General features: G+C 45.8%; 2 pseudogenes; both read right to left on the bottom strand.

Annotated features, from left to right (window-relative positions):
* Window positions 1-5,698: 5,698 nt before the first annotated feature.
* LOC103750334 lies at window positions 5,699-6,791 on the bottom strand (annotated as a pseudogene).
* A 3,381-nt stretch (window positions 6,792-10,172) lies between these two features.
* On the bottom strand, window positions 10,173-11,543 carry LOC103750333 (annotated as a pseudogene).
* Between the last annotated feature and the right edge of the window lie 14,092 nt (window positions 11,544-25,635).

Here is a 25,635-nt window from a genome sequence, read left to right as displayed (position 1 = left end):
GAACCATGGCGGCAATAGCATCCCTGGTAAAAGACTCAGAGAAACTCACCATGGGCCAGCCCCTAACTATTATAACACCACATGCGGTGGAATCCATCATTAGACAGCCCCCTGACAGATGGCTGTCAAATGCTAGGGTGACCCATTATCAGGCACTACTATTAAATCCAGAAAAGATCAAGTTTGGTAGCCCTGCCACCCTAAACCCCTCCACGCTACTACCAGCCACCGAGAAGGGCACTGAGATTCCACATGATTGCCAACAAATACTTGCGGAGACACATGGGACCAGAGAAGACCTCACTGACCAGCCCCTAACAGATGCAGATGCCACTTGGTATACGGATGGGAGCAGCTTTCTACGAGATGATGAGCGTAAGGCGGGGGCGGCGGTGGTCAATGGGGAAAAGATAATCTGGGCCCAAGCCCTGCCGGCTGGAACATCAGCCCAGTGAGCTGAATTAGAAGCTCTAACTCAGGCCCTAAAATTAACAAAGGGCAAAAAGGTCAACATTTACACCGACAGCCACTATGCATTTGCCACTGCCTATATACATGGGGAAATTTATCGGAGGCGGGGACTCCTCACCTCGGCTGGTAAGGACATCAAAAACAAAGAAGCTATAGTGGCCCTTCTACAAGCCTTGTACTTGCCAAAACAGGTCAGCATAATTCATTGCCATGGGCATCAACGAGACCAGGGGCCGATTGCTCGAGACAATCGGATGGCAGATGAAACTGCCCGTCAGGCAGCAGAAGGTACTTACATTCTTTATACACATGCAGGCCTTCAGGCTGAGATGGAGAGACAGAAAAAAAAAGCAGAAGCTTCTTTTATTTACACTGAACAAGATTTGGAACTTGTCCAAAAGCTTAATGCTACTTTAGATCCTGAAACCAAGATGTGGAGATATCAAAATCGTACTATACTGCCTCGTGAAGCAGCATTTGAGCTAATCTTCCAACTCCACCAGTGGACACATTTGGGACACAAGAAACTAAAAACACTATTGAAAAGAAGGTAAATGCAACTAGGTCAAAGTTCCCATCTGGCAAGAGAGAAAGAGGGACATGACCAGGGACTAACTGGGAAGTAGATTTTACTGAAGTACTTCCAGGAAAATATGGTTATAAATATCTTTTAGTGTTTATAGACACTTTTTCAGGGTGGGTTGAAGCTTTCCCCACCAGAAAAGAAACAGCTAAGACTGTGGTAAAGAAGCTAATTAAAAAAATCTTCCCTCGATTTGGACTGCCCAAGGTAATTGGATCTGATAATGCCCCTGCCTTCGTCTCCCAAGTAAGTCAGGGAGTGGCCAAAGCATTGGGGATTAACTGGAAATTACATTGTGCTTACAGACCCCAAAGTTCAGGACAGGTAGAAAGAATGAACAGAACCATTAAAGAACCTTAACCAAATTAGCTTTAGAGACTGGCACTAAAGACTGGGTACAACTCCTACCTCTAGCCTTATTTCGGGTTAGAAATACTCCTGCTGTACATGGCTTAACCCCCTATGAAATCCTTTTCGGAGGACCACCCCCTGTACTCGATGTAACCTTGTCCCCCTTGCCCTCTTATTTTGATAACCCCAGCTTAAAAACAAGACTCCAAGCCCTCCAGATCATCCAGAACCAGGTTTAGAGACCCTTGGCTGCAGTCTACTGGCCTGGTGATCCACAAATGCCTCATTCCTATCAAATTGGACAGGTGTACGTGAGAAGATACAACGTAAAGACCCTTGAACCACGGTGGAAAGGACCCTACACGGTTCTCCTGACTACGCCTACGGCCCTCAAAGTGGACGGAATTTCGGCTTGGATTCACGTTTCCCACGTCAAGAGAGCTCCGACCCAGGAGGACACTGGAAAATGGCATCTACACAAGACATCCAACCCTCTAAAAATAAGACTCTCCAGAATTCCCTAATAATTCTATTTGTTTATAGGCTTGTCCCCAGTTATGGAAATCCCCATCTCCCTGTGCTGACCACCTGATGAGTAATTAATCAAATGGGTATTGTGGTGTTTGAAACCCACAAGATGGCGTCAAAGGACACTTGGTGGCCTATACTGTATCCAGATTTGTGTAAATTAGCCTTAGGAGCACCAGAGCCCTGGGACTTAGAAGGAAACTGGAATACTGAGGTGGCACCGGACAAGGAAAGTCCCCCCGGGAGACTGGGACTTGACCCATGGGGGGGATGTGGCCCTCATGAACACCAGGCCATGTTGTGTACATTAACCTTTTATGTCTGTCCAGGCAACCACAGGGCTAAATATCTTAACCCCCAATGTGGAGGGAGGGCCTACTTTTACTGCAAAAACTGGGGATGTGAGACAACCAGGGACACTTGGTGGTCCCCGACCTCATCATGGGATTATATCACTGTAAAAGCAAATTATTCTCATGGGAACAGTCATTTGCAGGGAAAATTTGACGAATGGAAAACTACTCATAAACAGGCCTGTCAAAAACACTCCGAGTAGAATTCACAACAGCAGGTAAAAAGGCTACAGATTGGGATAGGGGATATTCTTGGGGAATTAGACTATATAAGGAACGAGCAGATGATGGCCTCCTTTTTACTATTAGAAGAGATACTTCCTCCTACCCAATAGCTATAGGTCTTGCCTATCCAGAAACCCATCCTCAGCTACCCAAATTCCCCGCTAGCTCTGATACCTGAAGCCACCTCACAGCACCTCCCCAACTCTCTTCCTAGCACCTCCCCAGCTAATATCCTGTCAGAACAGACCTCTCGTTACCCAAGGTTGCAGGTTTCAACCACGGGAAACCCGCTGTTCAATTTAGTTCAGGGGGCATATAAGGCCATCAGACAGACAAACCCCAATTTGACTGAATCTTGTTGGCTGTGTCTTACCCGAGGTTACAGGTTTCAACCACGGGAAACCGACTGTTCAATCTAGTTCAGGGAGCATATAAGGCCATCAGACAGACAAACCCCAACTTAACTGAATCTTGTTGGCTGTGTCTGGCAGCAGCACCTCCCTATTATGAAGGCATAGCTACATTAGGAACATTCAACAACACCACCTCAACTAATCAGTGCCATAGAGAAACTCCTCATCCCCTAACTCTCACAGAAGTTTCAGGATCTGGACTCTGTCTAGGAAACCCACCTTCAACACATACCCACCTTTGCAACTCCACTATATCTGTACCCTCAGGAGAAGGAAATTATTATCTCCTACCTCAACAAGGGACTTGGTGGGCATGTAATTCTGGGTTAACTCCATGTGTAGCTAGTATGGTCCTTAACACCTCTCAAGACTACTGTGTTATGGTTAAACTTCTATCCCAAGTACTCTATCACCCCACAGATTCCTTAGAACAGTTTTTTGAGCAACATCCAGGCAGATATAAAAGAGAGCTTGTGTCCCTCACTTTGGCAATACTTCTAGGAGCAGGGGTGGCGGCAGGGGTGGGGACTGGAACCGCAGCCTTAATACAAGGACCTCAATATTATGCAAACTTACAAAAAACTGTAGATAAAGACATTGAGGCAATAGAACAATCAATTACTCTCCTGGAAAAATCCCTAACCTCCCTCTCAGAAGTAGTATTGCAGAACAGGAGAGGGCTAGATCTGCTTTTCCTCAGAGAAGGGGGACTCTGTGCGGCCCTGGGAGAAGAATGTTGCTTTTATGCTGATAACTCTGGAGTTGTTAAAGATTCTATGTCTAAGCTCCACCAAAGATTAAATAAAAGACAAAAAGAACATAAATCCACACAAAGATGGTTTAAAGGATAGTTTAACAAAAGCCCCTGGTTAACCACCTTAGTGTCCACCCTAATAGGCCCCCTAATAATTCTTCTCCTTCTTTTAACTTTTGGACCATGTATACTCAGTAAATTGTTACAATTCATTAGGGACCGATTATCAGTAACTCAGGCTTTGGTCCTTACTCAACAATATCATGCTCTAAACAGAACAGAAAACCTGTAAATTTTAAGATTAAAATTTTGTCACAAGAAAAAGGGGGGAAATGATAAAATTTTAATCAAAGCCCCCTAGATTAAAGTAAACTGAAACTAAGTTTCCCAGGCTATATTCTGGGAAACTGTACAAGGAAACTGTAAAACAAAATAATTCTAACTATAGAGAAGAAAAGATGACCTTTTCATGCTTCCTTAAGCTGGAAAAATACCTGGAAAATCCCCCTCCCATTTCTGCTGTAACCACGTAACCAAGCACTCCTACTGTGACCTGAATACCAGCCCCTCCTACTGCTTGTGGTTTGTGGTTTCTGTCTATATAACCTAGCTTCTAAACTGAATCTGGGCTTCCCCTTTTGATCAAGGTGGAGGCCCACCTATATAGACGAATAAATTCCTCTTGCAATTTGCATCTTCTGGTTTGAGAACTGAGTTATTGGGGTGCGACCTCCCAAGAACATAGGGTACCCCAGTCTGGGGGTCCTACAAGGTGAAGACTCTCCAGAGCAGCCTTGCAGGTGGGAGCACCTACACTCTTGAAAGTAAACCTTCGCCCTGTGCTCTGACTCAAAAAGCTCACTGGTTTTCCAAACTGCAGTTGGGCAAAATCATACCTCAGCTTGTCACTGGGACCCAGGAAAGGGCGGGGGGACCTTGTTTACAACAACCTCTGATGGAATTCTAGCAACAATGCAATATTTGCCTTTCTAAGATTGGCTTAATTCACTTGACATGATTATCTGCAGTTGCTTCCACTTTACTGAGAATGGCTTTGTTCTTTACAGCAGAACTGTTTATTTTTTTTAGATGGCTTCTCACATAGCCCAGGATGACATGAGCTTTCACACTCATTAGGTAAGCTGGCAGGTCTCCTGCTTCCATCTCCCAAGTGCTGAGATTACAGGAATGCACCACCATGCCCAGCAAAATTTTTTGCATTTTTAATTGAATTTTTATGATTTTCTTACAATATAATTTGATAGCATATAGATCTGCGCCACTCTGCCCCTCCTCCCCACTACCCCTGCCCAAGTTAATGAACTCTTTAATGTATATTATATAGGCTACGGAGTATGATTTTTGTCCCCAGTGTCCTTCAGTATGGATCCATTCACTGGGCCAACCAAGAGTCCCAACCCTGTAAGGCACTGTCTATCCCCCTCCTAACAGCTGTCAGTTGCTAAAAGTTCATTAGTTTGGGTTGGGATTTCTTACCCACTTCCTCATGTCGACTGCTGGGATTTTGTCTAGTTTGAACTTGTATAGGATTTGTACATGCTGTCACCATTGCTGTGAGTTCATCTGAGTAAATGACCAACTCTCTGGAAAACTCTGCTTCCTTGTGGTCATCCACTTCCTCTGGTCTTAACAATCTTTCCGCCTCCTCTTCAGCAATGATCCCAGAACCTTGGGAGAGAGGTTTGAAATAAAAATTTTACTTTTCAATAAAATAATGGCATTTTACCTTTAATATAAAGTATCATATCTAAACTCTGCAAATATGCATCACTTCTTTTTCTTTTATAATATTTCGCCACCACTCACCCTGGGCCATAGACTTAATTGCAAAACCCCCTATATGACAGCAATATTAGCCTCAGTTTCTATTCCCCAAATTCAGGAACATAGGAATAGTTTTCCAAAGTAATACTCAAAAGTGTGGTGTGAGGTAAGATAATGCTGGATGTGGCCACGGGGTGGGACACAAAAGCACCCTCCAGCCCTGTCTTCACATTGCCTATAGGACAGCATCTGTGGGATGTGGAGTGGAGTTGGTGCCTGTGTCACTGGTCTGGGCTGAATCCTCACTCATGGCCCTCTCCAAATTCGTAGGTGGAGTCTGGGCCAAGTCCTCCATCAGGGCTCTCTCCACACTGGTGGTCAGGGAGTGGGTCAGTCTCTTCCTGAAGTCCTGGGCCATGAAGACATAGAGTATTGGGTTAAGGCAGCTGTTGAAGGAGGCCAGGGAGCTTGTTGGTACATGAGCAATATAAGGATTTTATAATCACCACCAAGCAGAATGTCTTTGTACCAGACTGTGCCTAGCAGGGAAACCAGTTGAAAGGGGAACCAGCAGATGAAGAAGGAAATCACAATGGTGGTGAGGATGTGTAAGGGACAGCTGGAATTAACAAGGCCTCTGCGTGGATCCTGGCAGCGATGGGTCCATAGGAAATGGCAATGATGGACATGGGCATGCTGAATCCAATGATGAAATCCATGATCGTTATAGCTGTAAAGGTGGTGATGGCCACATTCACCCTCTCCTCAATGGTGTCACTCCAGGATAAAAAGTTAAATGTACAGTACTCATCTCCTCCTAGGTGTCTTACTGTACTGACAAAAAGGAACAGTGGCACGGTAAGAGTCACAGCAAGAATCCAGGGTGCAACCATCACCTTCCTGGCCAGGCTCACCGTGCAGTGGTTCTGAGCCCACATCGGGTGCAGGACACAAATACAGCGGTCCAGCGCAATGAGAGTGATCAGGAAGACACTTTGATACAGGTTGATGCTTCACACGATGTGAACTAGTTTGCACAGGAACCAGCCAAAAGGCCATTTTTCTTTCATGGCCATGGAGACAATGAGGAAGGGTAAAGTAGCTGTGAAAGAGAAGTCCACCAAAGCCAGGTTCAGGTAGCCGACGGTGGTGACGGTGTGCGCCATCCGGAATCCAGCCACCCAGATCACCAGCCCGTTGCCCAGCACACCTAGGACACAGGTGATGGAGAGGACCACCATTGAGAGGATCCACAAGGCTCTGGAGATGGCAGAGTCATAGACCACCACTTGTGACCTGTTCGGGGCACTGGAGAAGTTGGCTTCCATCCTGACCGCACCTGAAACAGGTCAACAACAGGCACGTCTCAAGTGTGTCTCCACCTTACAGCATCTTCATTCAGAACCCACTCCCCCTGAAACCAGGAGACCCTTTCCACCAGTAATACCATAAAACTGGCTCTCTGTTGGATGTTCCTTGGGAAAAGCATAGTTCTCCACATCCTTAGAACTATTAGCACATGGTCGCCTCAGACTGTTTGTTTAAAAGAACATACGCTCCCATGTCTCTGCAGTGATGTTGAACTGAAGATGGGCAGAAAAAAGAACCTGGCAGACACAACGCTCAGATTATGGGACATGAAGTAAGGTCCTGGGGGAAGATTTGTTCTCATTTCTTGTCTTCTTGAAGGAAAGAATTCAGCTGAGAGATGCAGACAGTTTAATCAGAAGTTCACTAAGTAAAGTAAATCATGATAGTGAGAGGGGGGGCAGATTGTAGTGGATAGACCCCAGAGGTAACGGTCCACTGCCTTCTGCATTGTGGATTTTTTAAAGACATTTCAATATTTGTGAGATGGGTGGTATATTCATTTGGATAAGGTAACTCATTATCCCTTCGAAATTATGATGTAGCAGATTTCATGTGTGTGTGTACTCGTGTGCGTGTGCAAACTGTTACAGATATGCTGAATGCTCCCCTGCCCCTGGGCTTCTGTTAGCTTGTTCTCTGCTAGTGAAACCACAGTTTTAGTCAGGGATGATGTCCCTCTTACCGACTTTGAGCATAAAACCAAATCAGTCTAAAGAGGACCTGGAATCCTTTTGGTTTTATAAGGCAGTGGATTGGAGCCATAAAAACATTATTGACTTCTGTATGATACCACTGTGGAAGGGTGTCCTTGGGTCTGGAATTAATGCCCTAGCTTGTAAGACATTTTTAATGGAGTCACTGGCTTTGTGACACCCTCCACCAATGTTCAGGAAACCTGGCACATTTCATTGTGCTACACTGTGTAGACTACAGCCGGCCTAGGATGTGGCTCAGTGGTAGAGCACTTCCCTAGACTCCCCAGTGAGGGGCTGGGGTGTGGCTCAGTGGTGGAACCCTGCCTAGGATCCCCCAGTGAGGAGCTGGGGTGTGGCTCAGTGGCGGAGTCCTGCCTAGGATCCCCCATTGAGGGGCTGGGGTGTGGCTCAGTGGTGGAGCCCATGCCTAGAATCCCCCAGTGAGAGCCTGGGGACATGGCTTAGCAGCACAGTGTTTGCCCAGAATTCACCAGTGAGGGCCTGGGGACATGGCTTAGCAGCACAGTGTTTGCCCAGAATTCACCAGTGAGGGCCTGGGGACATGGCTTAGCAGCACAGTGTTTGCCCAGAATTCACCAGTGAGGGGTCAGGGCATGGTTCATCAGGATAGTACCTGCTTAAACTCTACCAGTGAGGGTCTAGTGAAATAGCTCCTCAGTACCATGCCTGCCTAAAAACAACAAGTAAGAGATTGAATACATGGCTCATTGACACAGGACATTCCTAGAACCCACCAGTGAGGGATTAGAATGTAGTTCAGTGGTAAAGCTCTTGCCTAGCAGTGCAAGAGATCTCAGGTTCTATCACCAGTACTAGAAAAGCAAAGGGCATGAACAAGCAAATCCACACCACCAACCCCCACCTGCTACTGTCCCTGTCCCTAATTCATGACTTTTCGCTTTGTTGTATGACTCGTTTGGTTTCATCAGGGTCAATTGTCTGACCACAGGATCAGAACTGTCCACTAGAGACTGTGGGGGTGGGGGTTCACCAGAGAGTATAATTGAGGGGGACATTTCCCCATTTCCCTTCATCTCTCCTAGGAAACAGTTCAGCAACCAGAATTCATTACATACTTGTATGAAACTGTCAAAGAACTAACCTAATTAAGAAATGAACAAAATAATTTAGATTAAAAAATAACATTTAAAAAATCATTTTGGGGGGCTGGAGAGTTGTCTCAGCAGTTGAAGAAGACTGGGCCCGAATCCCAGCATTTACATGGCAGCTAACAATCCATAGCTCTAGTTCCAGGAGATCTGACTCCTTCTGACCTCCACAGGCACTGCACGCCACAGGGGCACTTACATGCACTCAGGCAATACATTCATACACATGAATCTTTTTTTAGTTAAAAATTAAAGATTAAAAAAAATCATTTCTGCTGGGCATGGTGGCACACACATTTAATCCCAGCACTCAGGAGGCAGTGGCAGGTGGATCTCTGTGAGATGGAGGCCAGCCCAGTCTACAGGTCAACTGGAGCTACAGGGAGACCTTGTCTCAAAAGACCAATAATAATAATAAACAGTGATAATAATAAAAATAAACAAAAATACATTCTCTTTTAATCAGTCTTAAATATAGTGTTCTCCACAACACACAGCTGAAATCTCTGCCCTTATCTGTGTCCTGAATACAGCCATGACTACGTGTTTTCAGCTGACTCAGTGCTTCTCAAGGGGAAAAAGGAATGATTCTCTAAGCCATATAAAGCAGACAAAGCCACCTCCAAATGTGGCTACTTCCCTTTGACATCTTCCCTCCTAGGAAGTCAGTTTAGTTCTAACACTGGGATTTCCCAACATACAAAACATCCTGTGAGACATAGTGGAAACCCAGAGAGCAGAAGGCCAGAGACACTGCTCCGCAGACACAGCCCACCACTCATCCCAGCTGGACCACCACCCAGCTCCCACCTTTCCTGATAAGCTTCGGGTCCACCCCTGATCCTCCAGACCACATCTAAGCAAAAACGGAGGAGAGGGACGCTCCCTGCCCTGGAGCCCCCACGGGCTGTCTACTCCCTCCCAGTCCCTGCAGCTCCCTCCAGATTCAGGCAGTGCTGAAGGAACAGGTAGTTAGTTGAACACAGGAAGCCCACGCCCCTAGCTGGCAACCCTCACCAACCCCAAGAGGCTGAACAATCACAGCGGCAGGTCAGATGCTTTGTGAAGACATTCACTTCAACAGGTATAACTTTGAGACTCAGCTTTCATCAGAACAGTACAGGAGTGAAACAGGTTGTAAAGCAGTCCATTCCTTTGGGTTTTGCATATGATGGTTTTGCATAGGTAGATTGAGCAAGCTTTGTTTTTGTGTTTGTTTTTATAAACATGCATTCAACTAGGTACGATTCAGAATAGATTAACGCTCCCTTTTATCATTACAGTCAGCTAAAAAAAATTGCCCGGCAGTCCACAAAACAAGATTTGCTTGAAGACCAAGCCACAGAGTTAGTTGGAGACTAGAGGTGCCTGGGACCGGCCGTGCTGGGACTCGCTGTTTAGCTAAGCGTCACGAGCATTAAGAAGAAAAGTCCTGGTTTGAGGCACAAGCCTGTGGAGCTCAATGATGTGACTGCCCAGCTCCATCCTCAAATACTAATTTGCAGGGCAATCGTCACTGAGGACGCACATAGCTGTAGGTGCGTGTTCCTAGGGCCTAGTATGTAGGTGCAATATGTGAGGGGGCAACAGGAGTTGGAGAACAAGCAGCCAGCAGGTTACCTGCTGACATGGCCACCGTGGTTCCAGCCACCATGTCCATGGGGACCCCAATGCCTCTAGGAGAGGGGATGGGATCAGGGTAGACCGCCGCTGGCATGCCGTCGGGCTGCACCACCATGGTGTGGTGGATGAGGGGTGCTGCATACAGCAGCTGTGTGTAGTATGTGTGTGTGTAGTATGTATGTGTGTAGTATGTGCCTTGCTGGGCATACAGGCTCTGCTGGGTATAAGCACTTCTTATGGGGTACACGGCTGTGTGGTAGGGGTTGGGCAAGGAGGAATATGGTGACCCCTGCTGGTGCAGGGACAGGACACTCTATAAGGTGTACCAAGGAGTGTAGCCTGTTTGGAAGGTAGGATTCGCTCCAGGGTATGTTAGAAGAGGCTGGAGCTGCTGCCCATAACCTCACTTCTGCATTTCTAATTATTTATGATCCTGCCTTACAATCTCTTTCTACAAAGGCTAAGACGATTTTCCATAGCTATACAAATTTGAGAATTATCAATATGCTTGACTTTTTCACCTCTTTAAGAGAAATGTATATATGCATATGTAAATGGGGCTGTGTGTGTGTGTAAGTCTAAACTTCAGAAAAGACACCAAGACAGTATAATATCGGGTCATGAGGAAGGACAGAATCGTAGGCAAAGGACATGGGACTCATGAGCAGATAGAAGCTATTTTTTCTAGTTTCATCTCCATCACAATATTTTTTTCAAGGTGGATAAGTGAATTCAACTCTCCAGGCATTGAAGCAGCAAGAACCATTTTTGCCTTCCGAAAGAATCCAACAAGTGTTGCTCCTTTGTGCCAGAGATTGTGAAATCTGGGCTTTCTTTTCAAGTCCATTGACCATTAGCGCAATAAGAATTGTATTTGTTTGAGATGGAATCCTGTTATGTAGCCCAGGCTGGCCTCAAATTCATGTTCCCCTCAACCTCCAGGGTTCTGAAAAGAGAGCTGTGTGCTACCCCACCCGCCCCACACACACCACATTTAATTCTCATAACATTGTGAGGCATCATCAGCAATTCCTCATCAGGAGGAAACCACAGTCCAAGGGTTTCAGTAGTGTTTTCTTCCAACAGCATCTCCAGCCAGTCTGTGGAGACAAGAAACCTTGAAACTCCAGTGTAGCCAATGCCAAGCTCTGCCTTTGCCTCTCTAAAGCGCCTCCGCCTGGTGGCCAGATACCTGCACTGGTATGACAGTTCTCCTCGCGCTCTTCCCTTCACACGTCCTCTTTTTCATGTTCACCCTCATGCTCACTGAGGTCCTCTGTAGAATAAAGATCCTTCTCTCTCTCACCCTCCCAGAAACTTGACTTCTTCATTTTTGCTTCTCTTTTCTCCCCAAAACCAACACAACAGCAACCAAAAACAGGATATCATTGCTAGTAGACCAAGTTCATCATTACATAAACATTTTATCATGCCAGTTCCACTCAAACAGAGAGCATCCAGAACCACAAGTGCGGCTTCTCCATCACCTCTCACCAAGGCTTAGGAGGAAACATCAGTGAAGGGAGGAAGGAAGATCACGAGAGCCACAGACTGGAGAGGAGTGCTGTGATACAGTGTCCCCCAGACACCACAGGGCTGTAGCACACGTGAGCTCACAGCAGCGGTGGTTGTCTGCACAAGACCTGTACAAGATGGAACCGGTTAACATTCCAACCAGAATAGGGAAGGACTCATGAAGCCCAGTCGCTAGCTGAGGACCTGCTGGCAGTTGATGGCTGATGAGAGACTGAGAGTCATATTTCTTCAAGGATTGTGGGGATTGCTCATGCTATAGTGGGTGGACCCACACCTACTCACATATAGAAGTCTTAATTGTCTCAGTGGGTTATAAAGGAAAAAAAAAGAAAAAGTCATGAAGTTAGGAGGGAACACGTCAGAGGGTACCAGGAGGCACTAGAAGGTGAGCATGGCGGGTAGGTGAGATCAAAATATATTGTTTACATGCCTGGGATTCTCACAGAATAAATAAAGATACTGTATTAATTCATAAGAGACATCGTCCCAGGCAGGTCTGTAACACCAGCCTCTCCAGAGCCTATGTCAAGAGGATTGTACTTTCAAGGCCTTCCTGGGCAATAGAGTCATTTCTAGATCTTCAATTTTGTGAGAAATTGTCTCAAAAAGTAAAGAGGGCTAGGAATACAACTTAGTGGTAGAGCATCTGCCTAACATCCATCAGTGAGGCTAAGAGATGTGGCTCAGTAGTAGAATACTTGTCTAGAGCGTGTGAAACCCTGGGTTTAATCCCAAGAAGAACGGAAAGGAGGGAGAGAAGGAGGGAGGGAGGGAGGGAGGGAGGCATAAGGAAAAGAAACAAACAGAGAGATGCTCTGTTTCTCTGAACAAACATGGTGGGACCTGGGACCTGTACCAGCTCCCTCTAGTTCTTCACCTCAACTTCTGAACACACTTGATGTTGACTTGAGTCCTCTGCACTTCACAGAATGTCCATCCTCAAGGATGCTCCATGTTACCAAACACAGTGGTCCTTTCTCAGTCCTTATCCTGATGTCCCCATGGTGCAGCACCCTTTAAACTGATAAAAAAAAAAAAGGTCCACGTAACACATTCTTGGTTGCGTTTATAGCTCGGTGGACCACCTTCTTCCCAGTCCAATTTGCCAGGATTTCCTCTTCTAAATTTGGCTCTAAATGGTGGAGCTGCACCTATCCACACACTCATCTCTGCTATATCTTTCTGTAGGTGAAAGACAGTACTATCCAACCACCTGGCTTAAAATGACATACTTCTCTTGAAATAACCAACTAGCTTCCAAATGTCTCTGCATCAGAGTTCCAGCAGCACCCCAGACTCAGCACTGCCCAACTGCACTCTAACACCCCATTTCCAAACACCACTTCTACTTGTAGTTCACAGATTCCATGATGAGGTTCCAGCTGTGAGATTTACCTTTCATTTCTTTTTCCTTTGCCTTCCAACCAATCCAGCCCCACTTTACACCCTGAACACACAGGAGACTCATCCACATCACCACTGCCCTTGACCATGGCCCCTCATATTTTCACTAAATAATTTGTACCTGAATCGGACACCCTTTCCCTAAAATCCACTCTCTGGACAGAGACCCTATGACCTTATAATAGTACAAATAAGGCCATGGTCGCACATCTCTGTGATCCCAGCTGTTGGTTAAGGGGGTAGATCTGAGGACCAGGATGGCTTGCGCTCAGGAGTTCAAGGCCAGAGAGGCAAGATAGCCAAAAAAATTGAGGATTTCAGACATGTGCCGTTAAACACATGTTTAGCTTAAAACAATTTTGCTGTCTCGTGGGCTCAAGCTGGCTGCACTCCACACATGCTACTGTCCTTGATGGCCATTCCACAGTCCTCGCATTTTACCATCTGCTGGGGTCTTCTCCACAACTGAGGCTGCACCTTCACCACTGGCTCCCTTGGCCTCACAGGGTGCCAAGCCTTAGCTTCTCTCCATGACACCTTCATGCCTTCAAAACCAGTACCACATGGGAGACTCCTAGACATTCCCAAGTTCGGCTACCGGCTGGAGATGCAGCCGTGGCTCCCCACTGGACCACAGCTTTTAAGTGTGCTGACCCAGAGGAAATGTTTCCCAGGGGATTTCACCTCAGTGATGCTGGCTTCATCTTAATTGATGATCTTTCAGTCCCAGCTGAGCAGCCATCAGTTGTCCCAGTAAAACAAAGGATTCACTTTAGTGGTCCTGGTCTCTTCTTAATCACAGCTGATTCTTCAGCCCCAGCCAACCAGAAATCACAGAGTCTCAATTCCAAATATCATTCAAAGAGTTCTGATAGCGTCCCTTGAAACTTCACCAGCCAGGCCTCCTCAATCTCCCCTGAGGTGCCCCTCTCCTGGCTCTTTCTGAGTACTCATGTCTCTGCTTAAATATTAGTCTTCAGAGGTCAAGCCTGACACAACATCACACAAGATCCCTGAGCACAGTTTGGTCAACCAGCTACTTTCCTTGTGTAATTCATTTATTTTCCATGCTAAAAAGCTTTTTGCAATCATATGTAAATGTGAACAAAAATACCACGTGTCCTAGCACTACACTGTCCAACAAAGACGTAACTGAGCTACAAACATGACTCCCATAAGTGACCAGCAATTGTCTAGTAGCCATGCTGGGGGAAAAAAGTTTAAAACTCTGGGACAATCGTCTTAAATGCATCTTATAAAATCCAACCCATCCTAAATCAAATCTTCATCACATGAAACCAAAATAAAAGTACTTAATATGACTGTTTAGTAATTAATGTGATAGTTTTTCATACTCAGTTTTTGAATATTCCAAATTATTTTGTTCTCATCATTTTATCCCTAGTCAAGAGCCCAGAAGGTATACAGAGCAAGTGAGTAAAACATGCAATAGTTCTGGAAAAGACATTAGGAAGTGACTGTCACATAATGGACATCCATACAATGATACACCTGTTGTCAGAGTCCAGCGTACCTCCAGTTGAGCTCTCCTTCCTGTGGATAGTTCCTGGCGTCCAGTGAAATAACTGAGGTGCTTGGCTCTCAGCAGAAACCTGAAGAAATGCAGAAAGGAATGAGAAGAATGTGATAGAAACTCAGAGTTTCTTAAGACTTCCAGAAGTCACCGTAGACATTGCCAGTCCATTGCCATTTCACTGGAGCACAGCAGTCTTCTAAGGAAACTTGAGTCTGAATCTTTGCTCACTTCTGTGAGATTATAGGAGGTCAGTCCTCTGAATCTCAGGGCCCAGGCCTCTGGGTGTCCAGGGTCTTCCTTCCTTAGAGACTCAGGAAAATGAACAAAACATTTACTAAGGTGAGGAGAATTAGAGGCAAGCAATGAAAGTCAGAGATGAGAGTCACGCAAAACCTGGTCTCTGTACTTCTCACAATGCTTTTGATGACAGGTGTATGGATATTTTCCACACTAAGCAATTCTCTAGTCTCTGTAGACACCATCTGGGTGTCTGACAACTCAGTTTTTTCCAGTTACTCCCAGATTCGAGGGGAGAGAGCATAGGTACCAAAGTGGAGAAATGTCAGGGAATCTCATGATCAGATGTATTTCTTCTCTAGCTCTCTGTCTCTGTACGTCTCTCCCTCTGTGTCTTTCCCTCTGTCTATTTCTCTCTCTCCCTCTCTCTATTTTCAAAGCTAGTGTCTAACATATCCCATGCTATCCACAAACACACTGTGTATCCAAGGAAGACCTTGAACTTCTGACCCTCATGTCTCTACATCCCAAATGCTAGGATTGTGTTGCCTACAGTCACACACAACTCATGCAGGGCTTCGTGCACACGAGGCAAGGCGCTACACGGCTATGTAGCAATTGCCTTTGAGTTCAAACAGTCCCTCCAGGAAGGAGCAGGGAGGCTCAGGAAGTCAATAACACACAAGTCTCAAGAAGTTCCTCCAACTAAGTAGATGCACAGGGCCCTGCCCCAGGGTTATGTAAGCAGCAGACATTTACTGAGGGACGAGAGCAGGAACACCGCTCCACGTTGTCAAGCCGCCTGCAAATCCTGAGGAGTTCCAGAGACACAGCTCCTATGAGTCCTCATCCATGCCAGGGTGGGCTTTTCAGTGATGCACGCCATTGCCTTTGAACCATCCCTGTGCCTGTAACTCTTCATCCACTCTGCTGTAGTAAGCCCAGTAAACTCATTACTTGGCCAAGATGGACGTTGCTGTAATGGTGACTCTGGTGTGTTGTTGGTTCTCTATCCAGTTCAGTAGACCTTTGGGTTGCAACTTTCCAGGAAGAGTCTCACAGAACACTAAAAGAGCTACAACCCCACCCACAACGATGTTCTTTAAAACATTGGGGTAACTGAGATTTGAGATCATCAGGGAGGTTGGACTCTCCCAAGGAAAGCGGAGTAGATCACTTTGCTTCGCTAGGACTTCAAAATGTCTTAAGTAATAGCAATTGAGTTTGTCACCATTCTGGATGCTGAAAGTCCAAGATCTAGGGTTTAGTGTCTCCTGGAACCTCTTTCCTCAGCCGACATGTAGCCATCTCTTCCTCCTTGCGTGGTCTTCCCCGTGCTTACACAATCCTGGTGTCTCCTTTCCCTCGAAGGGATACCACTGATGTAGCGTTAGGGCTACATCACCGGAATAATCTTACTTAGCTTTAATTACTTTTTTAAACACCCTAACTCTGAACATTGTTAGGTCCCAAGGATTAGAGCTACAGCCTTAAAATGCAGGAGACCCCAGTTTACACCACAGCACAGAGTTCACAGAAAAAGACAATGAGAGAAAATGTTGGAGGTGGGTCTGAAGGGGCAGGTGAACCCCAGGAGGTGCCTGGGGTTCAAAGGTGATGTCTGAGCTGACGACAGAGATTTGAGAGAAAGGTACAGACTTCCACACAGAGACTGTGGGACAGACACAAAAGATGTTTTCTGATTACAAACACTTGGACAATATTTATTGCACATGCTATGGGCTCTGCATAGGTTATCTTGTCTGAGCTGTTCAAATAAAATTATTGTGCAAGTCTTATGGCTCTGAATCACAAGTGAGGTGGTTGGGACTCTTAATTCACACATCCATCCAGCCCGGCAACTGTTTCTGCACAGTCTTGTAAAAGCCAAGAATAGTTTTTACTTTTGTTTCTTTGGTGGCTGAAGAAAAATCTAATGAAGGATAATTTGTGATGTGTGAAATTCAATTGGTGTGTTCTCAAACCAAGTGTTGCTGGGACCTGACTACCTCCCTCATCTACGTATTAGTGGCTATGGACTCATAAGGCTGAGCTGGGGACTCTACGGCTTGCCTGGTATGAAATATTTACTCTCGCCCTTGATTGAAAATGCTCAGCCCTGGTTAAATGGTTTGTTCATTCACCCAACGAGTGACTGAGCCAGCCCAGGTCCTCAGTGACAGCCTTCGATGCTCACAGAAGCCATTACCAGTGAATGGTTCATCTTCTGACTAGTGAGCTGGATTTCCCCACCCAGCACAGCCAAATGCCTCTTCCCTGTGGTTTGCCTAGATTGCGCAATGGGACCGCAGAGAGCAGAAGTCTTTCGTTCTTTTCTTTATCCTGTGAACTTTTCCCCACACACTTTCCTCTGTGCGTTTTCCCAGGTGCTGGGGTGCTGATCATGGGCCCTTTGACAACCAGGAACCAAGCTTTCCTGGGCTTCAGTAAGGTGTGGACCTGGCTGTGGGGAACAGGTAGGCGTGCCCATCCACCCAGCTTTAAGAAGAACAGTGAGACTTCAAATGTCTTCAAAAATCTGTCCAGCAGCTACTCTCTACAGTGAGTCATTTCTTATTTTCTCTTGGCATCTGGGTCCTTCTCTCTGCCCAGTGATGCTCTTTGCCACTTTAATTTTCCCATAAGACTTCCTGAGTTTTGTGCGTATTCACTTGCAAACCCCTTCTTTCCCTCGGGAAGCTTCGAAAGTATCTGTTATTACAGCAGAGGACTCTGCACAGGTGTGAGGTGTTGATCCTCTAATCTCTAAACCCTCACCTTTGTTTTCTGAGCTCCCCGTTTATGTTTCTGGTTCCTCTGCCTCTGACCGCAGAGTTTCATCTATGCCTCTCACTGTTGACCACAGATTCTTTTTACCCCAACATTTGCCCCTTTCCTTATGCAGAGAAGAGGCTTGGATACCCAAATTCCTTCACTTCTGATATGGAAATGGTTCAAGCCTGTTAATCCAGCACAACACTGAAGCAGAAGTGGACCTTCAGGTACACCAGTTTCTAGAAGGAACCAGCTCACTCCTCAAATGCTCTTAAGAAAAGTGTGACTTGGGTGTGGCCACCAGGTCACTGTAAATCCCAGAACCCCGGATTCCTGTTTCCTGTTATCCAGTTGGTTTTTGTCCCATCACCCCTCCTCTGTCCCTTGGTATATTTTCTGCTGAGACCATTAGAGCCAGAGCTACTTTTCCCAAGACCTCAGGACTCAGTGTAGTCCAGAGCAAGACCCACAGCTGGTGGAGCACCCAGGTGAGAAACATCTGCCTGGGAGTCTGGGGAACTCGACAAGGGTGTAGTCAGCAGCTCAGTGGCACAAGACTCTTTGAAGTGAGCTACACACCACTCACTTTCTAGGTAATGTGCTTGCCTAGCATGCACAGAGCCCTGGATCATAACCGCCTATGTGATTCCAGCTCCAAGGGGATCTGATGTCTCTGGCCTCCACTGGTACACCACACTCATAAACACCTACCTACACACATACACAGACCCACATACACATAATTTAAAATAAAATAAATCCCCAAAGATTACTTATGCAACAGGTCAAATTTTGTTGGCATGGTGGTACATGCCTATGATTCCAGTATTTGAGAAGGAGAGAGGCAGGAGGGATCAGGTCACAGCCAGTCTCAAAAACCAAGCAGTTCAACTATGACACTGTTGTAACAGACAACTGGAGATGATCAAATTAAGTGAAATAAACCAGGCTCAGTAGATTCATAAATCATATGTATCTACATACACATATACACATGCATGAATGCATATACATATGCATACATACATATAAAAGTAAAACTGTGAGGGAGGGTATAGGAAACTATCAGGCGTGGAGAGAGACGAGGAAAGGGCAGGAGTTTTGGGGGAGGCATGTTTCACATATGCTACATACATGCACAGAAGCTTAAAAAGCAAGCAAAACTATACCAGACAAGATAAAAGGACAGAGAAGAGGTGGTAAAGAAATCAGCATGTCCCCTGACTGTGATCATCTAGTCACAGAGATCTTCCTGCCTCTGCCTCCCAAGTGCTGGGATTAAAGGTATGCAGTACTACGCCCAGCTAAAATATTATTTTTAAAAGACATCTATTTTTATTGTGTGTGAGTGTTTACCTGTGTGTATGTATGAGCTACATGTGCGCTCAGTGCCTACAGAGGCCAAAATAGGGAACTGGAGTTATGGATGGTTGTTAGCTATCATGTGGGTGCTGGGAACTGAACCCAGGTCCTCTGCAAGAGCAGCAGTGCTTTTAACTGCTGAGTCATCTCTCTGGCCTCAGTTTTTTTAATTTTTTAATTAGCTAACAAAATGGTATGGTGTTTTCTTCTTGATGAAAACCTCAGGCTCTACTCATAAAACCTTCCCAACCAACTGGTTCTGGTCCACCCTGACTGTCAGGGACGGTGTCCTTTACTTAAAGTCAATTCAGTAGAGATGGTAAACATGTAAAATGTGATATCTGAAATAGTGTTTGATTGATTACTATAGCTTCATCACACTGACATAGAAAACTAACCATCCAAATTCATCCATGTCAACCTGATGCTGTATACATCCCTTTAAATCACATCTAATATCCAAAAAAGGGAAGTACAGTTTCCCAGAGGACATGGTTTCAGCCCTGAAAGGTAATGGCATCCATGTGGTGCTGCAACTGAGTCTTCACAAGGCCAGGACACCATTTACAACTGAAGGATGCTGGGAAAAATCACAAGGCCAGTGAGTTCCAGTGTGGACCTGTTTCTACACTTTACTTGCCGTCAGTCAGTTGCTTCATCAGACACAACCCTGTGAGGAACACCAGAATGATGGTCAAGTGTTGGGGGACCCTGCTGCTAAGGTTGTAGTCCTCCATGTCCAGATAGCTCTAAGGGGTTCGGCGCTATATGGAAGGACTCCCTTTCTCAGCAGAGGCCTCCTGCTCTCTGCCTGACTTACCTGGAAAGTGCCACCAAGCACGGATGCCTGACCTTATTTGGAACATGACCTTTGGCATAGTTACCTGCAATAAAACTACCCCCAGGTTTTTTCTATATGATAATTAGGCATTTCCCCATCGTCAGATGATAGGATCCCCTGCCACATGTAAATAAAGCATACTCTGAGCACCTATCAGCTGAAGCATTGGCTGCTGCCTCCACACTATATTTTCCCTGACCCCCACTGAATAAACGGAGCTGTTTCACTGAATCTGCCTCCCCAGAAGGGCTTTCTTCTGTCAGTGCTCACTGGCCGTCCTGACCCCGTTCATCGCTTCTGCTCCCTTTGTCCTCATGGATCGGTGGCCAACGACCCACAAGAGGAGGGAGAGACCCCACAGTCAAGGAATCATGGGTAATCCCAGAGATGATGCTTTGTGCGGTAGCTTTATGTGCCTGGAGAGCAAAATCACACCAGTATAAAGAGGTCATCCAATAAGAAGGCACTGGGCCTTCCATGACGGAGCTGGTCCAATGTGATCAGCATCGGTTGTCTTACTTTTTTGACTAAATCTTCCAAAATTTACGCTCAGATTGCAACTTCAATAGGAAGATAACACACTGGTCAAAAGTAACTGTTTGGCAGCTGTTGGCCTAAAAAATCGGGACAGAAACTTGAGGGCGTGTGATACAGATTTATAGCCCAGCATGCCACGGTTTCTCATCTTCTGCATGTTGACCCGTATTATCCACCATCTAAGGTAGAAAGGAGCTCCTCTGATGGGACTTGAACGATGCAGTGATCTATGGATATAAAGCTAAGAACTTAGGGGGGCAGCTTATTACTATGTGAAACCTGATGATCATGACAGCTCCATTGCACACGTGAATTCAGATGTTGTGGCTTCACACACAAGAGCTGCACAAGGTCAAGCCAGCCAAAACCCCAGCATGGACTTCTGTCCATGAGGGTGCATGAAGTTCCCCCCTTAACTGAGATGCTAGTGCACCTGATGGTTGCTGGGAGAGGGAGAGTCCGTTTTCTTTAGGGATGCTGCCCCTGAGAAACTACCCATGGGCCCCACACCCATGCACATACAGGCGGCCCAGAATGGACACAGTGTGTGAAGTAGGGGAGGAAAAGGGGAGGAATCAGAGGAAAGAGATCGCGTGGTGAATCAGATCAAAATAGATCATATGCATGTGTGAAACACTCAAATAATAAAAATGAAACACTGATGCCGGTTAGCTCCAGAGGCTGAGGGAGCGAGGGCAGAGACGTGGGCTTTTTGCTGATTCAGAGACTGTCCCCGGTCTGTCTCTCTCCCATGCTATGTGTATTCAGGCACAAGTTGATGCAGGTTTAGCTGTGCTGATTTTCCTGGGACACGATTTGTGGTTAGGTTAGGGGGGTGGAAGGCAAAGGAAACGTCTTTCCAGTTAATTATTAATTCTGCCAACTGTTCCTGAGAACCTGTTCTTCCAGAAGGACAAAATATTGACACCTTAACTTGCAGACACCTGAACTTCAAAGAGTGGTGCCCACAGGGCTTTGCACAAGATGTCAGGGACAGCAGTCTTTCTATTGAGACTTAAGTTGGTAACTGGACTTTTGACCACACCTTCTTTCCAGGGACCACGGCACCAGCTCCTAGTGAAAAATATATGTTCTGGGGGTGTGGACTGTAATATAGATATCTGTGTGCCTGCTGCTGAGTTCTGCACCAGACTTTATGTTTTTGTTTGTTTGCTTTGTGACTTTTGAGACAAGGTCTCAAGTAACTAAGCTGACCATGAACTCACCATGTAGCTGAGGATGACCTTGAACGACTGATCCACCTCCTTCGACCTTTGAGTGTTGGGATGACACCCCACCCATTTTCACATCTTGCTCATTTAACTCAAGGTTTCTTGCATGCTAGGTAGGGAATCTACCAATTGAGCTACATCCTCAGCCCCTGCACTAGATTTTATGAGCTAAACACCTTGATGCTGCAGAGTCCTCACCTGTATTTGAAGAAACAAAAACTTTCCCCTGTAATTTCCTTCAAACTGAGCAGCTTCTATTGTAATCAGTGTGGGAGAAACAGTCTCTCAGATGGAATGCGGAGCCTGGAGAGGCAGGAGATAGGTGTGTGAAGGGAAACCCAGCCTCAGGCCAAGGTGCTGAATCATTCAGACAGGATTTCTTTAACTTGAAGCAAAGTAGCCCTTAGGGTGGGAGGAGATAAGAAGGTCCCCAGATTCTCCCTTCAGAGCTGGAATCTACATTCTATTTCAGAAGGGAATTTCCTGCATTTGAACACTTTCTTTTTGCAGCTGTACTTAGAAATTCAGCAGGGGGAGCTGACCAGAGCGAAGTAACTCCTCCAAGTATCTGCTGAGGTCGGGGCCTGAGCCGGAAGGCTGACTGCTTGTTTCCTTGCTGAGTGTCCGAGCGGCCACAAGATGGAGCACCATTTCCAATGAGTTGGTTTTCACTAGTGTGTGAGACAATTTGATGACTAAAGCCCACTGCTAGTGGCTTTGACCCCTCCTTCTCCACCCAGGTTAGAATTTACAGAACGTCAGCATCTACGTGAATGGGTGAATTCCAACCGCATGAAAGAAAAGGGACCCACGGTTAACTCGCCTAGTTTTATTTAAGTTATACCCAGGATACCATTCATGGGCACATAACCCAAAGGTACGTATCCTACTCTGTATCCTACTATAGAGACTTGCTCATCCATGTTCATGTAAGTGTGTGCGCCTGTGTCATGCAATGCCCACAGGGGTCAGAGGAGGACGCTGGATTCCCCTGGAACTGGAGTTACAGATGGTTGTTAGCTGCCATGTGGGTGCTGGGAATCAAACCCAGGTCCTCTGCAAGAGGAGCCAGTGCTCTTAACCACTCAGCCATCTCTCCAGCCCTGCTCATCCAAATTCAGTGCTCCTGTATTTGATGAGAATAAGAGATAGAAATTGGCTAGACAGTTTATTACAGTGAAAAGACCCAAAAAGAAAATGGTGTATTATTGTAACTGAATAAATTGCCATTTATTTGTTAGGAAAGAAGAGGGATGAAGACCAGGCTAGGCAGGGGAAGCCTGTGCCACAGATCACCTCTGTGGTCACTCAGCACCCTTCTGAGCTCTTCTTTCCAAACAGAAGTAGCTTCATTCTTCCCAAGGGCAGTGGCCTCAAAGTTTTATTTTGGAGTTTCAGATACAATCAAATGTGGCAAGAATGTTGGAGGGAAGTAAAATAGCAGAGCCCTCTTTCCATATGCATAAACTCAGACATTCTAAGCAAACCATGAACAAGAAACTATAACTATATACATTATAAAACGGTTGTGCGTGCTCTGTCCCAGGTTTGCAAGGATAATTAAACACTACGAGTTAGTCCATGGAAAAACGTGACATGATCAGGGCCAAGCAGTTAGATGGCTCGGTGGGTAAGAGTGCTTGTTACATAAGCAAAAACCCAAGTTAAATCCTCAGAACCAGCAAAAGGCCTAAGGTGTGCTAGTAAGTTCAGTGCTGTGAGGAGAGGAGACAGGAAGATCACTGGGGCTTGGTGGTCACCAGCCCAGCTCCAGGTATAGTGAGAGATCCTGTGTCAAGGGACTAGGGCAGAGGGTGATAGAGCAGAGCCCCCAAAGTCCTCCCCTGTACCCACAGATGGCCGTGTACATCCAGCACACACACACACACACACACACACACACACACACACACGCACACACACACTATGATATGATCATTGTAATGCATATAGAAAATGTGTGATAAAAATCCCACAGCCAGGGATGGAGAGTTGGTTCCCCGGTCAAGAGTGTGTCCTGCCCTTCCAAAGGGCCTGAGTTCAGGTCTCAACACACACAGGGCTGGTGGCTCACAACCACCTGTAGCTCCAGGTGACCCAATGCCTTCTTCTGGCCTCTTTGGGCACCGCACTCTGACACTCAAACATATACAAAATTAAAAATAAATATTTTTTAAAACCTAACAAACAGTCATGATTTTTTTTTAAAGAGAAGCAGTTTTTGCAAAGTGGGTTTAGAAGAAGACATCCATAGTTCAATAAGAAGAAATAGCCACACAAAAACCTTACAGAAAAATGTGATTTTGTTTGGTTTTACTGATTTATTCATTTTTATTTTGCACGTATGTATATATGGGGGGTGCACATGACTGCAGTACCCTCAGAATGCAGCAGAGAGTGTCAGATTCCCAGGACTTAAGGTCGTTATAGGCGGTTGTGAGATCCCTGATGTGAGCACTGGAAACTGAACTCAGGTCCTTTGGAAGAGCAGTTTGTACTTTTAGTTGCTGAGCCATCCCTCCACCCCCGTTGGTTTGTCTTTAATAAGAAAATATTTAACGTTTATTTTGCTCTGTTCAGCATCCACTCCAGTTGATGTAACCACAGTTTAGACAAAGAAAGCTCAACTAAAACACTGTTTCTTCTACATAGCTGGGATTCTCCGAGTGTTCTATCGTACACAATGACAGTCCCGACTTCTGTAAAGTTACCTGCCACAAACACACTTGGTTTTGAGCATCTACAATGATACACAATGGATAGGTGAGAACCTGCAGCCACACAGATTGTCCTGGTTAAAATCAGTAGGTCACAAAGTGAAACAAATGTGAAGAAGGGATTTGTAGGGAGGGGGGTGGGGGATGGCAGGAGGAGGAAGGAGAGGAGGGGGTGAGACACACAGGTGTGAAGTTACCAAGGAACAAATTTGTGACAAGATGGGGTCATATTAGGTGATGAGGAAAAACCAAATACAAGCAGAGGACACATGAGTCTTGGAAGAGGATATAAAGCTCGTTGTTTTTCTAGTTTTAACTCTGCCCTGGATTTTCCCTTTTTCCTGGTGGAGAAGTGCATAACAATGTCCTTGACAGTGAAAGTGTAAAACCCTAAACAAAGCTCCATAGTTTCAGATGGCCATTCTAACTGTATTAGAATGTTCGTTGAGATGTGTGGGGTTTGGGACAAGTGTTTGTTGAACGGGTACGTTCATGTAGCTGTGTGATGTTTTAATTTGTGTGTTCATCACCATAAAGTGGCTTTATATAAAAAACTAATTAATAAAAAGTATATGCAACCAGGGGCCTGGGCGTGGTGGCGCACGCCTTTAATCCCAGCACTCAGGAGGCAGAAGCAGGCGGATCTCTGTGAATTGGAGGCCAGCCTGGTCTCCATAGTGAATCCAGGCCGGCTGGGGCTACAGGGAGACCCTGTTTCAAAAAGACCAAAAAAGAAAAAGCATATGCAACGGTTAAAACAAAATTCTCTAATTTCCCTTAATAATGATCCCTCCTTACCACCAGGGAAAAAGGTATTAAACCTCTCTCACTTGAGAGAGAAAGAGAGAAAGAGAGAGAGAGAGAGAGAGAGAGATTGATTTTGGCGTTCTTTACAGTAGCAGTTGCTCTAACACAGGACAGGAAACAGTGATGGAGGAGGGGCCCATCTGTCATGTTGCCTAGCGATGTATGCTGTGTCTAGAGGACCAAATCAGGGGACACGCTGGTCTTTCTACCACCTCGCCCTTCTCTGTCCCTCTGTCTCGTCTGTTACAGTATGTTTGACTTTCCATCTCTTGTACCATAGACATTGTATGTTACGGCTGTTCCCCCTTAAATCCACTTTTCCCTCCTCTGCCCATGCCTCATACCTAGAGTTTTTACTTTAATATATA

Source organism: Nannospalax galili, unplaced genomic scaffold (genome assembly GCF_000622305.1).
Source record: "Nannospalax galili isolate Female #2095 unplaced genomic scaffold, S.galili_v1.0 scaffold1827, whole genome shotgun sequence".
Classification (NCBI taxonomy): domain Eukaryota; kingdom Metazoa; phylum Chordata; class Mammalia; order Rodentia; family Spalacidae; genus Nannospalax; species Nannospalax galili.
The sequence above is the reverse complement of the archived record's forward strand: the minus strand, read 5'-3'. Positions and strand labels throughout refer to the sequence as shown.